The 7,254-nt window shown below is 33.5% G+C and overlaps 1 long non-coding RNA gene across 1 annotated transcript; it reads right to left on the bottom strand.

Moving 5' to 3' along the window:
- Positions 1 to 545: 545 nt before the first annotated feature.
- Positions 546 to 2,458, bottom strand: LOC103271218. The gene is made up of 3 exons (XR_505034.1): positions 2,345 to 2,458; positions 1,227 to 1,325; positions 546 to 614 (listed from the first exon to the last, which is right to left on the bottom strand). It is a non-coding gene; the product is annotated as an uncharacterized LOC103271218 (long non-coding RNA).
- Between the last annotated feature and the right edge of the window lie 4,796 nt (positions 2,459 to 7,254).

The raw sequence follows: 7,254 nt of genomic DNA, 5'->3' as shown, positions 1-7,254 counted from the left end.
AGGAAGCCTGTCCTTTTGGGACCTGGTTTTGAATCCGTTTCAGACGACAGAAAAATACTCTTTTGTGGCTGCTGAAGTTCAGGAATGAATTCTGGCAGTCGTACCCAATTCCCTAAAGCAGAGTCCACATTACCAACATCTAATTGGCAGGCTTTGCTGGTAACTCCCACCAGGACCCAGGGAATGAATGGGTTTTAGTGAAGGTGTCCTGAGTCATCTGTACAGTGGCTGGTCTGGGCAGTAAGGCTCTTCCTTGTAACCTCCCCAGACATGTCAGTCAAGGCAGAGGGAGAGAGGCCGGTGTACTTGGATAACAGCAACAAGGCACAGCAGTTTTGTTAAACTGTAGTCCCAAAGAAAGTGGTTCTTTTCATTGAACTAGAAAAGCAAAGGAGTATTAGAAAACATATTCTTGTTGGATCACTTCTTTCCTTAATTTCCATTCCAAAAATTTTTATATTTAGCTTGAATATTCGGCTATGGGGGAACGGGGCTTCCTACTGGCTTACCCTAGATTATTTTGTAGGCAGTCAGGGAAGAAATTTGGCCCATTTCTGCCTAGAAGTGTCTCTGTGGGTTTACTTTCATTACTGAATAACTTTTATTCCTCATGTCTAGGAGGAGAATTTGTTCACTTAGTTTATAGTACATATCAATAGCATCAAATATTTAATGTTGATTCATTATCTTTTAATTCTTTGAATCATTTATGCCAAGTTCTATCTGAAAACATTTTTCCATCTCTCCCTTTAGTAAAGCTCTATCAGCCTCCCAAATCCAGCAACCTAGATCGAGCATTGACCACTTCAGTGCCAATAACACGGTCTCATTCAAATTAGGAGCCTAAAAAGGAGGCTAAGAACAAAAATAAAACAACAATCATGGCAAAAATTAATGAATGATTCATCGGTGTGGGATAAAACACTCTCACTTTCTACCAAAAGACTTTTGATAAAGCAATATTACTTATTATCTTAGCAAGTATTTTCAACACCAATTCCTCTTAAACTCACATATAAGGCATTATTATTTGAAAGTCACATGGAATTATATCTTTAGAGCATTTTCACACATTTGTTACGTTCTTAAGCCTCCCCTTCCCCCGAACCAAAAATCAATGCATATACCACATTCCATTTTTTAAATAAATAAAAAGATAAAATGAAGTCTCAAGAACAAAATCCACATTGAAAAGTTAGGTGCTTTGAACTTTCTCATCACCTTACCAGGGCTTCCGCACAAGCAGTCTAAAAGACAAGTCAGCAATGTCTGAATGGAACTGCAAACAATGGCTCCTTCACAAGTGAGTCTTTAATTGATTACGGCTGTGTTTATGGAAGCAGAAGAGAATTTACACAAAATGACAGATTCCCTTCATTTTGAGGGCATTTTACTGGCATCCATGGTAAGGATGGTTTCTCTACTAAACAGACCTGCTCTCTTTCCTACCTATACCCACCTGGTTGCTATCTGAAGGGACATTAAAGACTATTACTTTATATCACTTTTTATTAGTGTTCTCTCCTCAGTTTTTTTTTTCCTTATGGGTAAAATTCACACTTTCTAAGATATAGTTCATATTCCGAGAATTCAAACAAAGTCTGATTTCCTTTGGACTCTATTTCATAGATTCTTATATTCAGTATTAGAGAAGAAAATTAAATAAAGAATGATTAGAGTTCAATTTAGTGGGGTCTCTCATCTGTCAACTTGCTTAGTTTGAGAAATTATGGTTTGGTTAATACACTCAAGTAGTAATATCTGCTTTTATCATTTTATTATCTAAAAATTATGATTTTAGAGTTATGTTACATTTCTATAATGTTTTAATACCAGGTAGTACTATAATCTTTCTAGTGATATGAGGCAGATAGAAATTAAAATTTAGCTATATTAGCCTGTAATTTCAAGACATCTCATTCGTCTGTTAACAGTGACCTCTACAGGTGAACGGTAACAACAACAGAACATCCATAGAAGATGATCTTGGGTCAAAGATTTATTCAATAAACAGTTATATAACTGTAGGTATTAAATTTAAAATATCTTAAACTTTCAATGTCAATGTACGCTTTAAATCTTTAAATCCAACAAAAAATGAATGGTCTCTTAAATATCTGTGCCCTCTAATCTCAAAACAAAATAGCACTTGAAAAGATCTTAGCAGGTTTAGTCAAAGAAAAATAATAAACTTTGAAGAAATAGCTTAGAACCAGAAAAGTCTAAAGTGTATGCCAATGTTAATCTTTTTATGGGAAATTAGGAAGATAACATTATATTATATTATGACTTCTTTTTTGAAAAGTGTGTGAACATGAAAGTTGATATAAAAAAATAAACTTACCTTGCCTCAGAGCATTGGCAGTAGGCTTTGCCTTATTCACCAAGGACTTCTTTTTAAAACAAGAGTACAAATGAGTAGTCATGGAACTTTCTTGTTTATAGGACTAGATTTCACACTTTTATTTTATTGATGATATTCATTTGAATTTAAATGACGATATACTTTAATTAAAGTCCATGCAAGATAAAATATCCCTGTTTGAAATGTTAAATTTGATAATTCTATACAAATAAACTGGGAAATCTTTCAATATATCTTAAGTTACATCTTAGACTTTCATTCTAAAACTTTGTCTTATTCAAGTCAGTCCAAAAAACATGAATTAACTCAATAACTAGGCTTTCTTGATTCAAAGTGGTTTTTTTTCTTCTTATTAACATAGACATTCTAATGAACACCTAAAAACTATAAATTAACATATCTTGACTTCCTGACTCCAGTCTCTTACCTTCCCATCCACTTCCATTACCCTTTACCTCGTTGGCCCTTCAAGTTCACTCACATCTCTGTATTTCCCTATGTATAGCTTTATATCGCACTCTCTTGTCAAACCATGTACTCTTGACTTTATTTTGTTCCTGCCACTTGGGCTAACAGAACTCCAATCCTCAATTATACCTTTCCTGAGTAGGCCTAATCTCAGACAGAGGAACTTGACAATTTAAGAACATGTTTAAGAAGTGGAAATAGTCACCAGTAAAACTAGGCAGAATCTCTTGAAAATAACAAAATAGAGTTTAAAATACCCTTGGTTTTTAAAAATTAATTTTAGTTAGTAATAAATTAATCCTTGCTCTGTAATTTAGTCGCTAATTACTCTCTTACACAATTACCCTTGTGTAAAATGAGCATAATATCTGTATCATAGGACAGTTAGTATGATAGAAGACTTAGTACTTGAAAAGCATTTAGAAAAGTCATTGTCACAGATGAAGTGCTTTGTAAACATTAAAGAAAGTAATTCTACTAAAATTCACACCACAGTAATGAATTAGAGTTTTGAAAACTCTTGGAAGTACTTTCCCTGTTTTATGTCTTTTAAAGTCATTCTGCTTCTAACTTTGTCCATTACAGCTGCAATCATATTTTTATGAGTAGCACATACAATTCACAAATTATATAATTAGTTCCGAAGTTCAATTTTTCAATAAGATACTAAGAATGATAAATAATGCATTGACTATATATTGCATACTGTAAAACTGCACACCAATCAGGATGGTTACTATTAAAACAAAGAATAGAAAAGGACACGTGTTGGCAAATGTGGAGAAATTGGAACTCTTAACAGTTTAGAAGGAGTAGAAAATGGTACAGTAGCTATGGAAAACAGTGAGGAGATTTCTTAAAACTTTAAAAAAAGAGAATTGCCATATGATCTAGCAATCTCACCTCTGAGTAGATATTCAAAAGAGTTAAAAGCGGGATCTTGAAGAGACGTGCACATTGTGTTTATAGCAACATTATCATCAAACAACCAAGAGGCAGAAGCACTAAAGCATCTACTGATAAATGAATTTTTTTTAAAGTGTTGCACATACACACACAATAAAATATGATTCAGCCTTATAAAGGAGGAAAGTGCTGTCATGTGCTACAGCATGAAATAACTTTGAGGACAATATGCTAAGTGAAGTAAACTTGTTAAAAAACAACAAATACTGTATAATTTCACTTATATGAAATGTCTGAAGTAATGAAATTTATAGATAGAGAAGGTAGAATTGTGTTTGCCGGGGGCTATAGGGAAAAATGGGGAGTTGTTGAATAGGTATAGAGTTTCAACTTTGAAAAATAAAAAGTTCTGGAGATGTGTTGCAAAACAATGTGAATATACTTAACATTACTGAACTGTGCACTTAAAAATTGTTAAGATGGTAAACTTTCAGTATGCAATTTTTACCAATAGGAAAGGTCTCAAAATATAATAAGCAGCTTTGTGTTCATCACATAAATAAATATTACCCACTTAAAATTTTAAAAATATCTAGTGGGTCTTCTAACCTAACTTTAACTAAGATTTATAGTTGAAAGAAAACTTGTTATACAAAAGGATTTGGAGGGAGGAGCAGATATATAAAAATATAAATCTCCTGATAAGGGGTAAATTGGGCAGTAGAAATAAAGTATTCTAGTTAGTGATAGGATGTTCTGATTTCAGGTATTTTGCAGAAGTAATAATAGATTTTATTTAATTATCTCACTTTTTCTATCTCTCCCAACTCTTGCCAATGAATACATAATTCCTAAAAATAAGTGATATGAGATCAAAGCGAAAAGAGCATCTATACAAAATACTGAAGGTAGTTTCACCTTATTCCACCAAGCAAAACTTCATAGCAGGATGCATACCTTCTCTATCTATCCATCGACCAGTCTGACCAATGCTGAAGTGAGATGACTGAAATACACACAATAACACATTTATTTTAAATTAAACTTAAAGGTAGACTTATTAACGTAATTGAGCAGGATTTAGCTGATTTGTTAGAAAATGAAGATAGCGTGTGCTAATTAGATTAATTAGTGCTATTTTTCATATATTTAAAAATAGTTTAAAAACTACTTAAAGACTTTCATGACATAATATTGTATTGGCAGTTATTATTAATATTTCCTCAATCCTTTCTCAGCATAATGTGTTATAATATCATTTGATAGAGTCTTGTTAAATTCTCTGTGTTTCTATTTATTTATTTTTTATACTTCCCCCAAATTGAGAAAGTGAACAACTTTTATGAATGGATAAAAAGTCTCTTTCCCAGCCAGGCATTTTCAATTCTTTGACACCAACAAAATTAAAGAAGAATCTAATCAAGTTATGAAATAAATTTGGTATTTATTTCCAAATAAATTTTAAATAAGCAACTATGTAAATGCTGTAGTACAAACAACATGAATTTGAAGAATTGAGGAGTAAACTTCCATTTCTTGCCATTTATTTATGTAAACAAGGTCTCTGCTATGATCTAAATGTCTGTGTGCCCTCAAACTTTATATGTTGAAATTCTAATCCCCAAGGCAATGAGTGGTATTAGGAGGTGGGGCCTCTTGGGAGGTGATTAGATTATAAGAGGGACGCCCTCATCAATGGGATTAGTGCCCTGAGAGACAGCAAAGAGTCTCTTCTACTACATGAGTCACCATCTATGATAAATGAGCCTTCACCAAACATTAAATCTGCTGGTGAGTTAGTCTTGAACTTTTTAGACTTCTGAGTTGTGAGAAATAAATATCTGTTGTTTATAACTCACTCAGTGTATGATACCTCTGTTATAGCAGCTCACACAGACTAAGACAGTCTCTTAGTGTTTTCATTAAAAAAAAAGAATTTTCATAATCTGGTAAATCTAGGAATTGTCATACCAACAAAATGTTTACTTCTTATACATTTTAATATTTTACACATATTTGTGTAATTTGGATGATGCACTTACAGTACAGGACAGGTATTATAACACAGTACAGTAACTATATTTATAATACAGTACAAGTATCCAAAAAACTAATCCAGTACACACCAATCCAAATAACTAATCCTTGGTATCTGCAGGGAATTCATTCCAGGATCTCTGCAGGTACTGAAATCCATGGATGCTCAAGTTCCACAGTCAGCTCTGCAGAACCTGAGTGTGACAAAAGTTGGTCTTCATCTCCATGGATGTAATGCCACAAATACTGTATTTTTGATCTGCAGTTGCTTGAATCCACAGATGTGAAAATCACAGATGTTAAGAAATTACTGTATTTCAATGTGAATTTTAACCTGAAACCTCAATGTCAGCAAAAATTTTGAAAAGAAATTTTTGGTTTATATACATTTTTATTTGTTTCAGAAAAATAAAGTGATCAAAAAAAGGCTTTCACAAATAAAAATACATTTTGTTAGAATAAATTCAGTAAGCCGGGCTCGGTGGCTCAGCCTGTAATCCCGCGCTTTGGGAGGCTGAGGTGAGTGGATTGCCTGAGCCTGCAAGTTCAAGACCCGCCTGGGCAAATTGGTGAGACCTCATCTCTATAATGAATAAAAAAAATCAGCCGGATGTGGTAGTGCGTGCCTGTAATTCCAGCTACTCGGAAGGCTGAGGCGAAAGGATCGCTGGAGCCCAGCAGGTCGAGGCTGCAGTGGCCAGGAGCGGCCACTGCACTCCAGTCTGGGTGACAGAGTGAGACTCCAACTCAAAAAAATAAAAAAAAAGAATAAATTCAGTAGAAGTAGACTGCAAATATATATTCAATGAGAAAAGAAAATAATGTAAAATTTTCAACTATTTAATTAATTTGTTTGTTTATTCATTTATTCATTCATTCATTTTTAAGTCATGAAGTCAGTGTATTAGTTTACTAGGGCTCCCATATAGCAAAGTATCACAAACCGCATGGATTAAAAAACAGAAAATTGTCCTTTCACAGTTCTGGAATTTTGAAATCTGAAATCAAGTGTCACAGGTCTATGCTCCCTCTAAAGAATCTTTTTTTTTTTTTTTTCTTTTTCCTGGTGTCTGATCTTGTCAGCATTTCTTGGCTTATAGCTGCATCTTTTTGATCTCTGTCTCCACTGTCACAAGATGTTCTCCTTGTGTGTCTTCACATATTCTTATAAAACACCATCAAGGGACTTGGAGCCTACCCTAACCCACTATGACCTCTTCTTAATTTAATTACATACACAAAGATTCAAATAATGTCACTTTCACAGACTCCAAGTGGACACAAATTTTGGGGAGAATAATATTTAATGCAATACAGTCTACATTTTAAATTTTCAAAAATTCATATCTTTCCCAACATCCCAAAACTTTTAACCCATTCCACCATTAGTTCTTAATACAAAATCTCTTCTAAGTATCAACATCCTGAAGGGTTCCAAACATTATCTCTTCAGTGCATGTCTTAATATCTTTGCCATA

Source organism: Carlito syrichta, unplaced genomic scaffold, assembly GCF_000164805.1.
Source record: "Carlito syrichta isolate Samal-C Ts95f unplaced genomic scaffold, Tarsius_syrichta-2.0.1 Scaffold311462, whole genome shotgun sequence".
Lineage (NCBI taxonomy): Eukaryota > Metazoa > Chordata > Mammalia > Primates > Tarsiidae > Carlito > Carlito syrichta.
This window is presented reverse-complemented; position numbering and strand designations above follow the sequence as displayed.